The sequence below is a fragment of the Rutidosis leptorrhynchoides genome, chromosome 5, assembly GCF_046630445.1.
Source record: "Rutidosis leptorrhynchoides isolate AG116_Rl617_1_P2 chromosome 5, CSIRO_AGI_Rlap_v1, whole genome shotgun sequence".
NCBI classification, from domain to species: domain Eukaryota; kingdom Viridiplantae; phylum Streptophyta; class Magnoliopsida; order Asterales; family Asteraceae; genus Rutidosis; species Rutidosis leptorrhynchoides.
Window position 1 is genome coordinate 98,581,526 of NC_092337.1, and position 21,361 is coordinate 98,602,886.

Sequence of the window (21,361 nt, forward strand, 5' to 3'; positions counted from 1 at the left end):
TTATATGTGCAGGGGTTGTAATTGTAAATAATGAAAGTTGAAGGTTGTTACAGTAAATATAAGTGCAGGGTAGAAACTGTAACTTAGTCATAGTTGTTCTGCTAAAATTGTTAGAAGTCGTTAGAGATAGATAGAAAATTAATTAGTACTCGTATATAAATAATGTAATTGTACTTTTAATCCAATAATTCAAGTTACTAATTCATAATGCTAAAAACGAACATATATTTCATAGCATTATCCCTCAAGAAAGACAAATTTTTAGTTGCAATTGTTCTATTTACAAGTGGTATTCGTTTAAATAATAAAAGGTGAAGACAAAAGACAAATTCGACGATTTGAAGACGCAAATGACCAAAAAGCTAAAAAGAACAAAGTACAATCAAAGTGGTTCAAATTATTGATGAGAAACGTCTCGAAATTACAAGAGTAAAAGACGCAAAACGCAAAGTACAAGATATTAAATTGTACGCAAGGACGTTCGAAAATCCGGAACCGGGACCAGAGTCAACTCTCAACGCTCGACGCAACGGACTAAAAATTACAAGTCAACTATGCACATGAATATAATATAATATATATAATTAATTCTTAAAATTATATATATATATATTATATTATTTAATAAAATTGTCGGCAAGAAGAAAACAAACATTTGTGAGCTGGAATCCCAGGCCATGCGATCGCATGGCCAAGAAGAACAATATCCATGCGATCGCATGGAGCAAAAAATCTGGTGACATCCTATAAATTTCGCAGTTTTCGGCCAAATATCACACATCTTTTTCTCTTCTCTATCTCTCAACGTAATATATATATATATATATATATATATATATATATATATATATATATATATATATATATATATATATATATATATATATATATATATATATATATATATATTATAATTTTAATTTTAATTTTAATTTTAATAATAATAAGGGTATGTTAGCGAATGTTGTAAGTGTGTAAGTCGAAATTCTGTCCGTGTAACGCTACGCTATTATTAATCATTGTAAGTTATGTTCAACCTTTTTAAATTAATGTCTCGTAGCTAAGTTATTATTATGCTTATTTAAATTGAAGTAATCATGATGTTGGACTAAATATTAAAGACGGGGTTATTGGACTTTGTACCATAATTGGGGTTTGGACAAAAGAAATTCACTAGTGGAAATTAGACTATGGGCTATTAATGGGCTTTATATTTGTTTAATTAAATGATAGTTTGTTAATTTAATATAAAGATTTACAATTAGATGTACCTATAAATAACCATGTACACGATGGGCGGGATATTTATAAGTACTAATAATCGTTCATTTAACCGGACACGGGAATGGATTAATAATTAATGGACTTATTAAAACATGGGTGAATTATATACAAGGAAAATTGGTATAATTATAGTTTAAGTCCCCAATTAGTTGGAATATTTGACTTCGGATATAAGAATAATTTGACGAGGACACTCGCACTTTATATTTATGACTGATGGACTGTTATGGACAAAAACCAGATGGACATATTGAATAATCCAGAATAAAGGACAATTAACCCATGGTAATAAACTAAAATCAACACGTCAAACATCATGATTACGGAAGTTTAAATAAGCATAATTCCTTTATTTCATATTTAATTGCACTTTTAATTATCGCACTTTAATTTATTGTCATTTTAATTATCGCACTTTTTAATTATCACAATTTTATTTATTGTTATTTTATTTATCGCACTTTAATTTATCGCACTTTAATTATTGTTATTTACTTTACGCTTTAAATTAAGTCTTTTATATATTTAAAATTTTACATTAGGTTTTAGCTACGACTAAAGTTTTAAAATCGACAAACCGGTCATTAAACGGTAAAAACCCCCTTTTAATAATAATAATAATACTACTTATATTTATATATATATATTTATACAAATATAGTTTTTAAAAATATAGCGTTAAACTTGGCTAGTTCCCTGTGGACGAACCGGACTTACTAAAAACTACACTACTGTACAATTAGGTACACTACCTATAAGTGTTGTAGCAATGTTTAGGTATATCCACTCTATAAATAAATAAATAACTTGTGTAAAATTGTATCGTATTTAATAGTATTTCCTTGTAAAAATATAACTATTTCGTATACACCTCTGCGCACATCAAGTATTTTTGGCGCCGCTGCCGGGGACTGCTTAAACGCCGGAAGCGAAACGCTATAAAAAAAAAAGATTTTTATTAAGTCTTAGTTTACTTTTGTAAAAATACGCTTTTGTAAAAATACGTTTTAAATATTAAAAAAATACAAAAATATAAAAAGAAAAATAAAATATATATATATTTTTAAGAATTGTTCAAAATATATAAATTATAAATATTTCTATTTCTATTTTTAGTTTGTAAAAATATAAGTTTTTATTTCATTTATATAATTATTTTATATAAATATTAAAAGAAAAAATAAATAAATAAATAAATAAATATATATATATATATATATATATATATATATATATATATATATATATATATATATATATATATATATATATATATATATATATATATATATATAAAAGTTTACGGCCCGGTAATGTAGCAGCCCAAGATCAGGCCTGGTATCCGATCTCATGCGATCGCATGATCCCAGGCCGTAAAATCCATGCGACCGCATGAGAGGTTCTGACACGCCCAATTTGACCTAGTTCTGCATTAATTACGGGTATAATTTAATTATTATAATTATAAACCCTAATTAGTTTTAGTTTATTTTAATATTTAGTTTAGTTTTTAGTTTTAATTTGTAATTTAAGTTTTAATTAATTTTGTATTATAACTAGTTTTATTAAATTATAAAATTAATACTTTTATAAAATAAATAATATAAAAATAATATTTTTATAAAAATTAGTAATTTTATCATTTTTGTCTCTTTTTATAAATTGTATATTTTTATTATTTAGTACGTAATTTGTATTTTTATAGCTCGTAACTAGTTTTAAACTTAGTTTTTGCCGTAGTTATTTTTATTTCTAGATTTTTAGGCTTTGCCGTAAAATCCCTTAAGTGCTTTTTCTTTAGACTAAGATTTAGGTGCTTTAGAATTTTGCGACGCCGTTTTAAGATTTTAGTATTTTTTTAAGTTATTACCGTTTTGGATATAGAATTCCTTTTAAGCTTTAATACTTTTAGACGCAACTTTTAATTCTTAGTTTTTAGACTTTTAAGTTTCGACGCGCTACGTTCTTTTTATTATTTTTCTACCTTTTATTTTTCGACGTTTTTCGACGCGCTCTTTTTCTTTCTTATTTCTCGACGCTCTAGTTTTTAGGAATTAGATTTTTTTCTATTTCTTCTCTAAAATTTCTTTAAATTTCAACGAAAAATTATTTTAAGCGGTTAAATTGATAGACATCCAAAATTTTCTGGTTCGTAGTAATAGTTGGATTTGTTAGTGGCGAGTTGTGGGCTTCCGATTTAAAGGGTCCTGGCTACCTGCTGCATCTATTGGCTATTCGAAACGTGGACAAAATCAGAAAAGTCTATTAATTTGATAACTTATATAATTTTTATTTTTATAACTAATAGGATATTCAGTGAATGCATCGAGCAAAACGTTCACCACCTTTTATACTTTCACCACCTGTAACTCGATCAAGACATCTAGCCAATATTGTCGCCGTTGATTTTTCTTTAGAATCGTCATCCAGCCGACCAAGTACTCCAATTCAAATTTCCGATAATCCATTTTTTGAACCCGACCTCACAATTGAGAATCCGGAGGATATTCAAGGACAATTCAGAGATCCTGAACAATTAATCTTTCCTCCGGAACCACCAATCATTCAAACAGAGATTGTCGAGGAACAAACCATTAAATCAGAATCCTCTAGTGATTCAGATTCAACAAATTCAATCATGGAAAATCTGGAACCTCTAAGTATGGAAGACCGAATGCGAGCTAAACGCACTGGCCAAGGTCACGCAATTACTCAACCAGACATTAATGCGCCAGATTATGAAATCAAAGGACAAATCCTACACATGGTAACTAATCAATGCCAATTTAGTGGTGCGCCGAAGGAAGATCCAAACGAACATCTTCGTACCTTTAATAGGATATGTACTTTATTTAAAATTTGAGAAGTGGAGGATGAACAAATCTATCTCATGTTATTTCCCTGGACTTTAAAGGGAGAAGCCAAAGATTGGTTGGAATCGTTACCTGAAGGGGCGATTGATACATGGGATGTTTTAGTTGAAAATTTTCTTAAACAATTCTTTCCGGCATCTAAAGCCGTGAGACTTCAAGGAGAAATTGTTACGTTCACGTAAAAGCTAAATGAAACTCTGTATGAGGCGTGTACAAGATTTGGAAAGTTATTGAGAGAATGTCCGCAACATGGTTTAGACACTTATCAAATAGTACAAATATTCTACCAAGGATGCGACATCACTACAAGAAAAGACATAGATATAGCAGCCGGTGGTTCCATTATGAAGAAAACTGCAACCGAACCTTACAAAATTATTGATAACACTGCTTCCCACTCACATGAGTGGCATCAAGAAAAAGATATCGTTAGATCATCTAAAGCGGCTAGAGCCGATTCTAGCCATGACTTTGATTCTATTTCCGCAAATATAGATGCTGTTGAGAGATGAATGGAAAAGATGACTAAAGATATTCACTCAATACGAATTAGTTGTGAACAGTGTGGAGGACCACATTTGACAAAAGATTATCTCAGTATTGAACAAACAATGGAACAAAGAGAGAATGTTTCATACATGAACCAAAGGCCTGGAAATAATTATCAGAATAATTATCAACCGCCAAGACCGATCTACAATCAAAATCAGAATTATAACCGAAATGTTCCATACAACAACCAACAAGGTCCTAGTAATCAGCAAGTATCCAATAATACGTACATTCAGCAAAGACCAATTTTTCAAAACAAACCACCACAAACCGATGATAAAAAGCCAAATTTAGAAGACATGATGTCGAAGCTAGTTGAATCTCAAACGCAATTTTTCACATCTCAGAAACAAACAAATGAACAAAATGCTCAAGCATTTAGAAATCAACAAGCTTCTATTCAAAATCCGAAACAAGAAGTATGTAACCTAGCACGGTTGATAGGTGAAAGAAAATCAGGAAGTCTACCTAGCGATACAAATGCTAACCCCCAGAATGAAACAGCTAAAGCCATTACCACAAGAAGTGGTATTACACTTAAACCACCTGAAATACCTGTAATTTCTGATAACGCTATTCCTACTCCACAAGAACCGTAACCTGAGCAAGATAAGGAAACCGAACCGGTAGATGAAAAGGTTAATGAAGATAACACAGTTAAGGCTAAACCTTATGTTAAACCATACCAACCACCACTTCCTTACCCGAGTAAAATGAGAAATGAGAGACTTGAAGCCGAGCAATCCAAATTCTTGGATATGTTTAAACAGATAAATGTAAATCTTCCTTTCATTGATGTGATTTTAGGAATGTCTAGATATGCTAAATTCTTGAAAGATCTAATCACAAATAGAAAGAAAATGGAAGAACTCTCGGCTGTTACAATGAATGCTAATTGTTCTGCAGTGCTATTGAATAAGATACCGGAAAAACTTTCAGATCCAGGAAGTTTCACAATTCCATGTTTTCTGGGTAGTCTTAGTTCAATAGAAGCATTGGCAGATTTAGGTGCTAGTATAAATTTAATGCCATATTTACTATACGCTAAACTAGACCTTGGAGAATTGAAACCAACACGAATAAGCATACAACTAGCCGATCGATCAGTAAAATATCCTAGAGGGATAATGGAGAACATGCTAGTTAAAGTTGGTAATTTAGTATTTCCAGTAGATTTTGTTATTCTGGACATGGAAGAAGATTCTCGAGTTCCTCTCATATTAGGAAGACCATTCTTAAACACGGCTAAAGCAATAATAGACGTATTCGGTAAAAAACTGACCCTAAGTATAGAGGACGAGAGTGTTACCTTTTATGTGGATAGAGCCATGTAACAACCACAATCTGTAGATGATACATGTTATTATATTCAAACTATAGATTTACATGTAAAATTGTTAGAAGAATTTCCAGAATTACAAGGAACAGGAGAATGTTCTTTAGGAGAAGGAACTGAACCAATTGATAAAGCTGAAATGTTAGCCACACTCATAGCTAATGGATATGAACCAACAACGGAAGAAATTCAAATGCTAAAAGAAGAAGACAGATATCGATATAAATCATCGATAGAAGAACCACCGACATTAGAGTTAAAGCCACTTCCAAACCATTTGGAATACGCTTATTTACATGGTGAATCTGAATTACCTGTAATAATATCGTCTTCTCTTACGGAGAATGAAAAATCTCAACTCATTACTGTGCTAAAAGCTCATAAACCAGCTATTGCATGGAAGATTCATGATATTAAAGGCATAAGTCCTTCGTATTGCACACATAAAATCCTTATGGAAGAAGGTCATAAAACGTTTGTGCAACGCCAACGAAGACTAAATCCAAATATGCAAGATATTGTTAAGAAAGAAATAATTAAACTGCTAGATGCAGGTTTAATTTATCCAATCTCTGATAGTCCATGGGTAAGCCCAGTTCAATGCGTACCTAAGAAGGGTGGCATGACTGTCATCACAAATGAGAAAAATGAGCTTATTCCTACTAGGACTGTAACAGGATGGCGTGTTTGTATTGATTATAGAAAATTAAATGACGCCACCAGAAAAGATCACTTTCCCTTACCTTTCATTGATCAAATGTTGGAAAGATTAGCCAGAAATAGTTACTATTGTTTTCTTGACGGTTTCTCCGGATATTTTCAAATTCCAAAAGCACCCGAGGATCAAGAGAAAACCACGTTCACGTGCCCTTATGGTACTTTTGCTTACAAACGCATGCCATTTGTACTTTGCAACACCCCTGCAACCTTTCAAAGGTGCATGATGGCGATTTTTCACGACATGATAGAAGAATGCATGGAAGTTTTCATGGATGACTTTTCAGTCTTCGGTGATACATTTGAATCATGTCTAGTTAATCTTGAACGAATGCTTATTAGATGCGAACAATCAAATCTAGTTCTTAATTGGGAGAAATGCCATTTCATGGTTAAAGAAGGCATCGTTCTTGGTCATAAAATTTCAAAGGAAGGAATTGAAGTGGATAGAGCTAAAGTAGATGTAATTGTTAAACTTCCACATCCCACCAATGTTAGAGGAGTTAGGAGTTTTCTAGGGCATGCCGGTTTTTACCGACGTTTCATAAAAGATTTTTCTAAAATTGCCACTCCTATGAATAAACTCCTAGAAAAGGATGCTCCATTCATCTTTTCAGATGAATGCATCAAATCTTTTAATATTCTTAAAGAAAAACTCACTAATGCGCCGATCATGATAACTCCAAATTGGAATCTACCGTTTGAACTCATGTGCGATGCAAGTGATTTTGCAATGGGATCCGTTTTAGGACAAAGGATTGAAAAACGATTTCAACCTATATATTATGCTAGTATGACGTTACAAGGAGCACAAACGAATTACACAACTTCTGAAAAAGAACTCCTTGCTATTGTCTTTGCTTTTGACAAATTTCGTTCATATCTAGTTCTAGCAAAAACGGTGGTCTATACTGACCATTCTGCTCTTAGATACCTATTTTCAAAATAAGATGCCAAACCACGATTAATCCGTTGGATCTTACTCTTACAAGAGTTCGATATTGAAATCTGAGACAAAAAGGGAGCAGAAAATCTCGCCGCTGATCATCTTTCTCATCTTGAAAATCCTGAATTAGAAGTTCTAAATGAATCGGCCATACAAGATAACTTTCCTGATGAATATCTATTGAAAATAGATTATAGTGAAATTCCATGGTTTGAAGACTTTGCAAACTACTTAGTATGTGGATTCCATGAAAAAGGGTTGTCGTACCAAAAACGAAAGAAATTCTTTAGTGATATAAAACACTATTTTTGGGAAGATCCACATTTATTCAAAAGTTGTCCCGATGGAATAATACGCCGATGTGTATTCGGGGATGAAGCTAGTAAAATCTTAAACCATTGTCACACATGACCAACAGGAGGTCATTATGGGCCTCAACTCACAGCAAGAAAAGTTTACGATGCTGGATTCTATTGGCCTACAATTTTCAAAGACGCACACCTTCTTTGCAAATCCTGTGATGCTTGTCAAAGGGCCGAAAAAATAAGTCAACGTGATGAAATATGTGAAGTATTTGACGTTTGGGGTATTGACTTTATGGGTCCATTTCCAAAATCTCATAATAATCTATACATCCTCGTTGCCATTGATTATGTATCTAAATGGGCGGAAGCACAAGCTCTTCCAACTAATGATGCACGAGTTGTAGTCAACTTTTTAAAATGTCTTTTTGCAAGGTTTGGAACACCGAAAGCTTTAATAAGTGATCGGGGTACTCATTTTTGTAACAATCAACTTGAGAAAGTTCTCAAAAGATATGGAGTAACTCATAAAATCTCAACCGCTTATCATCCACAAACAAGTGGACAAGTTGAAAATACCAACCGAGCTTTAAAACGTATTCTAGAGAAAACCGTAGGATCAAATCCGAAGGAATGGTCCATGAAATTGGAGGATGCACTCTTGGCTTTTAGAACAACCTACAAAACTCCAATTGAAACCACACCTTTTAGACTCGTTTACGGAAAAGCATGTCATCTTCCAGTAGAAATTGAACACAAAGCATTTTGAGCTTTGAAGACATGTAATCTTGATTTACATGAAGCCGGACGTTTACGGTTGAGCCAACTAAACGAATTAGAAGAATTAAGACATGAAGCATATGAAAATTCGTTAATCTATAAGGAAAGAACGAAGAAATGGCATGATAAAAGAATCAGAAGTTCAAAAGAATTCAAAGAAGGAGACATAGTTCTTCTTTTCAATTCACAATTCAAGTTATTTCCTGAAAAATTGAAATCAAGATGGTCTGGACCATTCATAGTTAAAAGAGTTTTCCCGTACGGAACAGTAGAATTAATAAATTCAAATGGGATTGAATTTAAGGTTAATGGTCACAGAGTTAAACATTTCATAGATAGTCCGATGGAAGTTGAAGATGAAGTTAATCACAATTTCGACACCACAGCTAACTAAGTGTGGGAAGGTTCGAATCTTTTTAGGGTAATATATATATCTGTTAGAGTTAGATATTCTGTTTTCGTGTAGTTTCCGAGAATGGAATTCGAATGGTCTTTCCCTAGCAGACCCTAAAGAACTAGTCTTCTCCCCCCATTCTGAATTTTTATTTTTTTTAGGTTTTACGAGATGAAGAATTCCTTTGATCTGAACCATGGTCTAATGCTACACGCTATGATTACTAAACGTAATAATGACACACTTCCGAGTGAACTGGTATCCTTCATAAGAGGCAAAATGGACGGAGTAAGAAAAGAACTCAGGAAAGATCATCATAAGATACATTTTGGTAAAGGAAAATCAAAATCCGCAATGAAAAGAAGAGCACGACACCTTGAAAGATGTTATAAATGCGGAAAATGGTCACACGAAGATAAATTTTCAAATAATCGAACATATTCAAATACCGAATTTGTTACTCTATGCAGAGAATGACCGTTCATATGTTTAGAAGAAAAGATATTAAAGAATCGAGGTTATGCTTACGTAGCTATGGAAAACCAAATCACACGACTCTCCTATGAGTCGGCTAAAGCAGGTCTCTGAGAATTCTATCTCACAGGTAAGTATGTACAGTTTTTATTTTTTATTGCTTTTAACCTTTTGATAATAAACGCTGAATCGTTCGCTATAAAGTATTAAATTGGTATTCAATAAAATTAGGTATGCGTAACCGAAATTATTGATATCATACAAAAATTTATTACATCACTGCGAAATTTACCGTTTATTCTTAAGGTATAAATATCTTTAATCAATCAAACCAAAATATGTCAGAAATTCGTCAGGAGTAAAACTAGGTTATGGAACCGAAATTACTTTACCGAAAAGAGGGGCGTATATTTTTGATAATATTTAATTGATTAAAGTGGGATAAAAGACTAAAAAGATTTTTAATTTTAATTTTTACCATGTTTTTAAATTTAATATATAAATATTAAATTAATATTGTAAACTTTTTAAAATCAATAGATTTAAGTGTGTAAATATTTGAAAAATTAATATTTTTAATATAAGTTTGTAAGTATATTAATGAATTTTTAATTTTATGCATTTTAAATTTAAGTTTGGTGTGAATTTAAAAACAAAAATTTACTTTATTTCATTAAGTTAAAAATGTGATTTCTAAAAATTCGTCGTAAGTAGAAAACTAGGTCATTGAACCGAAATTGCTTTACCCAAGGGAGGGACGAGAACTTTTATTATCATTATTTTTAATCTTATTGAATTAAAGTATGCCAAAAACATTTAAAAAATCCAAAAATCTTTGCTTTTAGAACAATGCTTTGAAATGACAAATTTTTAAAATTTTGTCGAGGGACGGACTAGGACATCGATCCGAAACAACCTCGTCCTAAATAAAAGGGAAACAAAATTTTAAATTTAATTTAATTATATGTTTTATTAGTAAAGGTTATTATAATTTTTAAATTAAAAAAAAAAATCGGACCCCATGCGATCGCATGGGTTTTCCTCTTAGAATCCATGCGGTCGCATGGAGTGAAAAAACTGGTCAGATCATAAAGGCCACGAACTGGTTCTGTCTTCCCACAAAACACACACACACATAAACGAACCTACTCCCAAACACACTCAAAAATTCGCAATTTTTAACCAAATTTCTCACAAAACTTCGCTCTAATCATGCCTAGGTTCGGATTTTTTAGCAAGAAGGTAAAAATTACACCTCTAAACTCTTAAATTTCTTAATTTTTGTGATAATTATCAATATTTTACCTAATTTGATTTTTTTAATTTCTAGTGTAATTAGAGTTAAATTGTTAGTATATTATGCATGTATAACCTAGATTGATGCTATTTAACATGATTTGAAGCCAAAAACTTTAAAATTTTTAGAAATCTAGGGTTTGTGTTATTGAGCAATTTGGGGCTTTTTGATATAAACAGGTTATGGCCGTTTTTTGTCATGAATTATTGCTAAATTAAGTAGTGTAACATGTTTAGGTAGCTAAATGATCCAAACTTTGATCCTAAACATGATTTGAGAATTAAAGTGGACTTTTTAGGTCTAAAATTCATGAACTTGATTAAATTGATGTAAATGCCATTTGAAACTTGTTTAATTGCTAGTAATGGTTGTTTTAACATGTTATTTGAGTTGAATGCTTATGAACTTTGTAAACATTTTCATATATGCTTATTTGAAAAAGTGTAGAATTGTGAAAATTGTTTAAATGTGTATAAGTTTAATTTTGATTGAACATGTTATTATAATTTTTTCAAGTTGTTATTTTGCTAACACTAATACATATTTGGATGCACAAATTTTGTTTTTAATGTGTTTTGCAGAAAAATACCGATACTGATGGTACATCATCATCATCTAGGCAACCTGCTCCAGAACCTGAACCAGAAATGCAATATGAGCCACATTATGAACCAGAACCTGAGCAGGAGCAACAATAGGAACAACAACAACAACCTGATCAACACGTACCATATTATGATCCGCCACAAGAATATGTTAATGCCTATGTAATATTTCCAATTCATCCGATAATAGCACACCCAACGATTCATGAAGAACAGTTGCATCCTAATTTGAGATTTGATCGAAGTTGGAGAGATTACCCGACGTATCAAAGTTACAAATTTAAACTGATACCAAAAAATGTAGAAGCGCCAAGGGTAATCGATTGGGAGCCTTTAGAAAGGGTCCAACTAGTTAACTCAGTTAGACTGCATCTGATCCAAAGGTATGGCATCTATTCTTTTCCCGATTGGGAACGTTTATTCACCATTCGTAGGCCTGTATATAAAGAGTGGTGCGTTGAGCTTATGAGTACTATTTCACTTAATGCGGATGTAGATAGGTTAGATGATAGAAGTTTTCTTAGATTTATACTTGGCCGTAGAATGTACAGGATGTCCATGCTGGACATGACCAGGGCTTTACAGATTTACACTCCTGGTGAATTACTACTACCCGATTGTACAAATTTGATTTATCATGGGGAGCGGGTAGATAGGAATTTTGACGCGAACGCCATCTGGAGGCGTATGTCAAATTATAATGTTTTTTTGCTGGGAGGAAGACACTCCTATTTAGATATTAACAAAGCAGAGCTACATATTATACATAGATTTTTACCTATTCGATTACACAAAGCGGTAAAAACAAGGAGAAGATGACCTTACATGACTTATTTTACCTTAAGTGTATTCGAAACAATAGAAGCTTTGTTAATATCCCCTACTGTGTTGGTTTTTATCTGTCCAAAGTGGTAGCCGGAATACAGGACGGGGGAATAATAGGAGGAGGTATTTTTGTTACTCTCATTGGAGAGTATTTGGGTGTAGATAGGGATCAAGGGGGTCCACTTTTGGTATGTAGGGAACAGGATGATACTTTAGGATTGAAGGTCTATCAGGGTGCTAAGGTATTAAAATGCAGACGCAATCAGGCAATACCATATAATGGTAGTCATCCTCAGGTAGAGAGAGGTTCAGATGAGGAAATGGAGGAAGCAGATGACATTAGGGATGAAATGTCCCGTTCATATTGATTATAAACGTTCCATATTAATTGATTTCGTTGCGAGGTTTTGACCTCTATATGAGATGTTTTTCAAAGACTGCATTCATTTTTAAAACAACTATAACCTTTATTTTATCAATAAAGGTTTTAAAAAAATTACGTAGATTATCAAATAATGATAATCTAAAATATACTGTTTACACACGACCATTACATAATGGTTTACAATAGAAATATATTACATCGACATATGTTTCTTGAATGCAGTTTTTACACAATATCATACAAACATGGACTCCAAATCTTGTCCTTATTTTAGTATGCAACAGCGGAAGCTCTTAGTATTCACCTGAGAATAAACATGCTTTAAACGTCAACAAAAAATGTTGGTGAGTTATAGGTTTAACCTATATATATCAAATCGTAACAATAGACCACAAGATTTCATATTTCAATACACATCCCATACATAGAGATAAAAATCATTCATATGGTGAACACCTGGTAACCGACATTAACAAGATGCATATATAAGAATATCCCCATCATTCCGGGACACCCTTCGGATATGATATAAATTTCGAAGTACTAAAGCATTCGGTACTTTGTATGGGGTTTGTTAGGCCCAATAGATCTATCTTTAGGATTCGCGTCAATTAGGGTGTCTGTTCCCTAATTCTTAGATTACCAGACTTAATAAAAAGGGGCATATTCGATTTCAATAATTCAACCATAGAATGTAGTTTCATGTACTTGTGTCTATTTTGTAAATCATTTATAAAACCTGCATGTATTCTCATCCCAAAAATATTAGATTTTAAAAGTGGGACTATAACTCACTTTCACAGATATTTCCTTCCTCAAAAATAAGACTTGGCCACGGATCGATTCATGAACCTATACAAATATGTACATATATATATCAAAGTATGATCAAAATATAATTACAACCATTTTTATTATGTTTTAAATATTTGAGTGTATTAAGTCAGCTGTCCTCGTTAGTAACCTACAACTAGTTGTCCACAGTTAGATGTACAGAAATAAATCGATATATATTATCTTGAATAAATCCACGACCCAGTGTATACACGTCTCAGGCTAGATCACAACTCAAAGTATATATATATTTTTGGAATCAACCTCAACCCTGTATAGCTAACTCCAACATTACTGCATATAGAGTGTCTATGGTTGTTCCAAATAATATATATACATGGGTCGATATGATATGTCAAAACATTTGCATACGTGTCTATGGTATCCCAAGATTACATAATATATTAGAATACATGTATAATACAATATAAGTTAGCTAGGATATGATTTGTATAGATTTGTTAAACATTTCCCGTAGCTAAAAAGATCAAAAATATCCAATCTTGTTTTACCCATAACTTCTTCATTTTAAATCCGTTTTGAGTGAATCAAATTGCTATGGTTTCATATTGAACTATAATTTAAGAATCCAAACATAAAAAGTATAGGTTTATATTCGGAAATTTAAGTTACATGCCAATTACTAAAGAGGTAGTCATTTCCGTCGAAAGAACGATATCTTGATGACCATTTTGAAAAACATACTTTCACTTTGAGTTTAACCAAGATTTTTGGATATAGTTTCATGTTCATATGAAAAATCATTTTCCCAGAAGAACAACTTTTAAATCAAAGTTTATCATAGTTTTTAATTATCCAAACCAAAATAGCCCCCTGTTTCACTATGACGGCGTATATCCGATTTTATGGTGTTCATCGTGTTTCCAGGTTTTAAATCATTAAGTTAGCATATCATATAGATATATAACATGTGTTTAGTTGATTTTAAAAGTTAAGTTAGAAGGATTAACTTTTGTTTGCGAACAAGTTTAGAATTAACTAAACTATGTTCTAGTGATTACAAGTTTAAACCTTCGAATAAGATAGCTTTATATGTATGAATCGAATGATGTTATGAATATCATTACTACCTCAAGTTTTCTGGATAAAACTTCCAGAAATGAGAAAAATGGATCTAGCTTCAAAGGATCCTTGGATGGCTTGAAAGTTCTTGAAGCAGAATCATGACACGAAAACAGTTCAAGTAAGATTTTCACTCGAAATAAGATTGTTATAGTTGTAGAAATTGAATCAAAGTTTGAATATGAATATTACCTTGAATTAGAAAGATAACCTACTGTAAATAACAAAGGTTCCTTGACCTTAGATGATTACTTGGAATGGATTAGAAAGCTTGGAAGTAGACTTGCAAACTTGGAAGTATTCTTGATTTTTATGAAACTATACTTATGGAACTTATGAAGAACACTTAGAACTTGAAGATAGAACTTGAGAGAGATCAATTAGATGAAGAAAATTGAAGAATGAAAGTGTTTGTAGGTATTTTTGGTCGTTGGTATATGGATTAGATATAAAGGATATGTAATTTTGTTTTCATGTAAATAAGTCATGAATGATTACTAATATTTTTATAATTTTATGAGATATTTTATGCTAGTTGCCAAATGATGGTTCCTACATGTGTTAGGTGACTCAAATGGGCTGCTAAGAGCTGATCATTGGAGTGTATATACCAATAGTACATACATCTAAAAGCTGTGTATTGTACGAGTACGAATACGGGTGCATACGAGTAGAATTGTTGATGAAACTGAACGAGGATGTAATTGTAAGCATTTTTGTTAAGTAGAAGTACTTTGATATGTGTATTGAAGTCTTTAAAAAGTGTAAGAATACATATCAAAACACAACATGTATATACATTCTAATGGAGTCGTTAAGTCTTCGTTAGTCGTTACATGTAAGTGTTGTTTTGAAACCTTTAAGTTAACGATCTCAATTAATGTTGTTAACCCAATGTTTATTATATCAAATGAGATGTTAAATTATTATATTATCATGATATTATGATGTATGAATATCTCTTAATATGATACATACATTAAAATATCGTTACAACGGTAATCGTTACATATAAGTCTAGTTTCGTAATTCTTGAGTTAGTAGTCTTGTTTTTACATATGTAGTTCATTGTTAACACACTTAATGATATATTTAAATATCATTTTATCATGTTAAATATAGTGTATCAATATCTTAATATGATACATATGTATTTAGTAGACGTTATCATAACGATAATCGTTATATATATCATTTCGTGTTTCTTAACTTAGTAATCTCATTTCTTATGTATATCACACATTGTTAATATACTTAGTGAGATACTTACTCATCATAATCTCATGTCAACCATATATATATGTCTATATATACCACAACATGTAGTTTTCACAATTTTGTAACGTTCGTGAATCACCAGTCAACTTGGGTGATCAATTGTCTATATGAAACTTATTTCATTTAATCAAGTATTAATAAGTTTGATTGCTTAACACGTTGGAAACATTTAGTCATGTAAATATCAATCTCAATTAATATATATAAACATGGAAAAGTTCGGGTCACTACAGTACCTACCCGTTAAATAAATTTCGTCCCGAAATTTTAAGCTGTTGAAGGTGTTGACGAATCTTTTGGAAATAGATGAGGGTATTTCTTCTTCATCTGATCTTCACGCTCCCAGGTGAACTCGGGTCCTCTACGAGCATTCCATCGAACCTTAACAATAGGTATCTTGTTTTGCTTAAGTCTCTTAACCTCACGATCCATTATTTCGACGGGTTCTTCAATGAATTGAAGTTTTTCATTGATTTGGATTTCGTCCAATGGAATAGTGAGATCTTCTTTAGCAAAACATTTCTTCAAATTCGAGATGTGGAAAGTGTTATGTACAGCCGCGAGTTGTTGAGGTAGCTCCAGTTGGTAAGCTACTGGTCCGACACGATCTATAATCTTGAATGGTCCAATGTACCTTGGATTTAGTTTCCCCCGTTTACCAAATCGAACAACGCCTTTCCAAGGTGAAACCTTAAGCATGACCATTTCTCCAATTTCAAACTCTATATCTTTTCTTTTACTGTCCGTGTAGCTCTTTTATCGACTCTGGGCGGTTTTCAATCGTTGTTGAATTTGGATGATTTTCTCAGTAGTTTCTTGTATTATCTCCGGACCCGTAATCTATCTATCCTACACTTCATTCCAACAAATCGGAGACCTGCACTTTCTACCATAAAATGCCTCAAATGGCGCCATCTCAATACTAGAATGATAACTGTTGTTGTAGGAAAATTCTGCTAACGGTAGGTGTCGATCCCAACTGTTTCCGAAATCAATAACACATGCTCGTAGCATGTCTTCAAGCGTTTGTATCGTCCTTTCGCTCTGCCCATCAGTTTGTGGATGATAGGTAGTACTCATGTCTAGACGAGTTCCCAATGCTTGTTGCAACGTCTGCCAGAACCTTGAAACAAATCTACCATCCCTATCAGAGATAATAGAGACGAGTATTCCATGTCTGGAGACAACCTCCTTCAAATACAATCGCGCTAACTTCTCCATTTTTTCATCTTCTCTCATTGGCAGGAAGTGTGCTGACTTGGTGAGACGATCAACTATTACCCAAATAGTATCATAACCACTTGCAGTCCTTGGCAATTTAGTAATGAAATCCATGGTAATGTTTTCCCATTTCCATTTCGGGATTTCAGGTTGTTGTAGTAGACCTGATGGTTTCTGATGTTCAGCTTTGACCTTAGAACACGTCAAACATTCTCCTACATATTTAGCAATATCGGCTTTCATACCGGGCCACCAAAAGTGTTTCTTGAGATCTTTATACATCTTCCCCGCTCCGGGATGTATTGAATATCTGGTTTTATGTGCTTCTTTAAGTACCATTTCACTCACATCTCCAAACATTGGTACCCAAATTCTATCAGCCCTATATCGGGTTCCGTCTTCCCGAATGTTAAGATGTTTCTCTGATCCTTTGGGTATCTCATTCTTCAACTTTCCTTCTTTTACAACCCCTTATTGCGCCTCCTTTATTTGAGTAGTAAGGTTAGTACGAATAATTATATTCATAGCTTTTACCCGTATAGGTTCTCTGTCCTTTCTACTCAACGCATCGGCTACCACATTCGCCTTCCCCGGGTGGTATCGAATCTCAAAATCATAATCATTCAACAGTTCAATCCACCTGCGTTGTCTCATATTCAGTTGCTTCTGATTAAATATATGTTGGAGACTTTTGTGGTCGGTATATATAATACTTTTGACCCCATATAAATAATGCCTCCAAGTCTTTAATGCAAAAACAACAGCACCCAATTCCAAATCATGAGTTGTATAATTTTGCTCGTGAATCTTCAATTGTCTAGATGCATAAGCAATCACCTTCGTTCGTTGCATTAATACACAACCGAGACCTTGCTTTGATGCGTCACAATAAATCACAAAATCATCATTCCCTTCAGGCAATGACAATATAGGTGTTGTAGTTAGCTTTTTCTTCAATAACTGAAACGCCTTCTCTTGTTCATCCTTCCATTCAAATTTCTTCCCTTTATGCGTTAATGCAGTCAAGGGTTTTGCTATTTTGGAGAAATCTTGGATGAATCTTCTGTAGTAACCAGCTAATCCTAGAAATTGACGTATATGCTTCAGAGTTTTTGGAGTTTCCCACTTTTCAACGGTTTCGATCTTTGCCGGGTCCACCTGGATACCTTCTTTGTTCGCTATGTGACCGAGGAATTGAACTTCTTCCAACCAAAATGCACACTTTGAAAACTTAGCGTACAGTTTTTCTTTCCTCAATACTTCTAGCACTTTTCTCAAATGTTCTTTGTGCTCTTGATCATTCTTTGAGTAAATAAGTATGTCATCGATGAAAACAATGACAAACTTGTCAAGATATGGCCCACACACTCGGTTCATAAGGTCCATGAACACAGCTGGTGCATTAGTCAATCCAAACGGCATAACCATAAACTCGTAATGACCATAACGCGTCCTAAAAGCAGTTTTTGGAATATCATCCTCCTTTACTCGCATTTGATGATATCCAGAACGTAAATCGATTTTCGAATAAACCGACGAGCCTTGTAGTTGATCAAATAAGTCGTCAATTCTCGGCAGTGGATAACGGTTTTTGATGGTAAGTTTATTCAACTCTCTGTAGTCAATACACAACCTAAATGTACCATCCTTCTTCTTGACAAACAAAACAGGAGCTCTCCATGGTGATGTGCTTGGTCGAATGAAACCACGTTCTAATAGTTCTTGCAGTTGGCTTTACAGTTCTTTCATCTCGCTGGGTGCGAGTCTGTAAGGAGCACGAGCTATTGGTGTAGCTCCTGGTACAAGATCTATTTGAAATTCAACAGATCGATGTGGAGGTAATCCCGGTAATTCTTTCGGAAATACATCGGGAAATTCTTTTGTGACGGGAACATCATTGATGCTCTTTTCTTCAGTTTGTACTTTCTCGATGTGTGCTAGAACAGCATAGCAACCTTTTCTTATTAGTTTTTGTGCCTTCAAATTACTAATAAGATGTAGCTTCGTGTTGCCCTTTTCTCCGTACACCATTAAGGGTTCTCCTTTTTCTCGTACAATGCGAATTGCATTTTTGTAACATACGATCTCTGCTTTCATCTCCTTCAGCCAGTCCATGCCAACTATTACATCAAAACTCCCTAACTCTACTGGTATCAAATCAATCTTAAATATTTCGCTACCCAGTTTAATTTCTCGATTCCGGCATATATAATCTGCTGAAATTAATTTACCATTTACTAATTCGAGTAAAAATTTACTATCCAATGGCGTCAATGGACAACTTAATTTAGCACAAAAATCTCTACTCATATAGCTTCTATCCGCACCCGAATCAAATAAAACGTAAGCAGATTTATTGTCAATAAGAAACGTACCCGTAACAAGCTCCGGGTCTTCCTGTGCCTCTGCTGCATTAATATTGAAAACTCTTCCGTGGCCTTGTCCATTCGTGTTCTCCTGGTTCGGGCAATTTCTAATAATGTGGCCCGGTTTTCCACATTTATAACAAACTAAATTGGCATAACTTGCTCCGACACTACTTGCTCCGCCATTACTCGTTCTGACACCATTTGTTCCTTTCGTTCTGTTAACCCCTGGTCTGTAGACCTCACACTTCGCCGCACTATGACCATTTCTTTTACAATTGTTGCAAAATTTGGTGCAGAACCCCGAGTGATAACTTTCACACCTTTAGCATAGCTGCTTCTGATTGTTGTTGTTGTTGTGGTTGTTATTGTTGTTGGGATAATTGTTGTAGTTGTTGCTGTTGTTGTTGTTGTTGTGCCGTTTGTTATAGTTGCGATTGATGTTGCGATTGTTGGGATAGTTGTTGTTGTTTTGGTGACTCTTATCACCATTTTTCTCCCACTTTCTTTTGACTAGCTTTACGTTGGCCTCTCCGGTCGCCTGTTCTTTAATTCTTCCTTTAATCTGGTTCACTAGTTTGTGAGCCATTCTACATGCCTTTTGTATGGAGGCAGGCTCGTGTGAACTTATATCTTCTTGGATTCTCTTCGGTAACCGTTTCACAAACGCGTCGATCTTCTCTTCCTCATCTTCTAACGCTCTCGGACACAATAGGCACAATTCTGTGAATCGTCTTTTGTACGAAGTAATATCGAATCCCTGTGTTCGTAACCCTCTAAGTTCTGATTTGAGCTTATTGACCTCGGTTCTGGGACGGTACTTCTCGTTCATCAAGTGCTTGAATGCTGACCACGGTAGCGCGTAAGCAGCATCTTGTCCCACTTGCTCTAGATAGGTATTCCACCATGTTAACGCAATACCTGTGAAGGTATGCGTAGCGTACTTCACTTTGTCTCCTTCAGCACACTTACTTATGGAAAACACCGATTCAACTTTCTCGGTCCACCGTTTCAATCCGATTGGTCCTTCGGTCCCATCAAATTCTGAAGGTTTGCAGGAAGTGAATTCCTTGTAGTAGCATCCTACACGATTTCTTGCGCCGTTAGCTGTATTGCTAGATTCAGAGTTATTGTTGGTATGTAGCGCGGCCTGTACTGCGGCTATATTTGAAGCAAGAAAGGCACGAAATTCCTCTTCACTCATATTCAAGGTGTGTCGAGTAGTCGGTGCCATTTCCTTCAAAATAGTCAAATGAAACAAGTTAATCATACAGAATATTAAGAGTAGTCAATAGTATCTCGTAGCATAATATGAACTCAGTTATAAAAGCTTTTTCTTCATATTAGCGTTTTATAAGTTTAAATTCGGGTACTACCTACCCGTTAAGTTCATACTTAGTAGCTAATATACAATTCAACTACTACAATTCCATATGAAAAACTGATTATAATAATATATCACATACAAATATTCTTCAAATTTACAACTTCGCTATATTACATTTAACATGAAATATAGTACACTATGATACAGGACAGTTTTGAAGATAAATCTAGTTAATACGTAAGTTGTTCAGCAAAGGAAATAAAGACACGTAATTCATAAGTCCAGAAACAAGTAATGCATTCTGGTTTTACTAAGACGACTTCCCATCCTTGGTCTTGTGGAAAATAACCGTTATGACCATTGGCTAGGCAGCATGTTGTAATGTCATCAAAAGGACGAGGGTTTCGTAATGTCCAACAGCCCCGTAATAATCTAAAAACCTTGTTTCTCACCCCAACTACTGAATTCGTCACTTGTGGGAA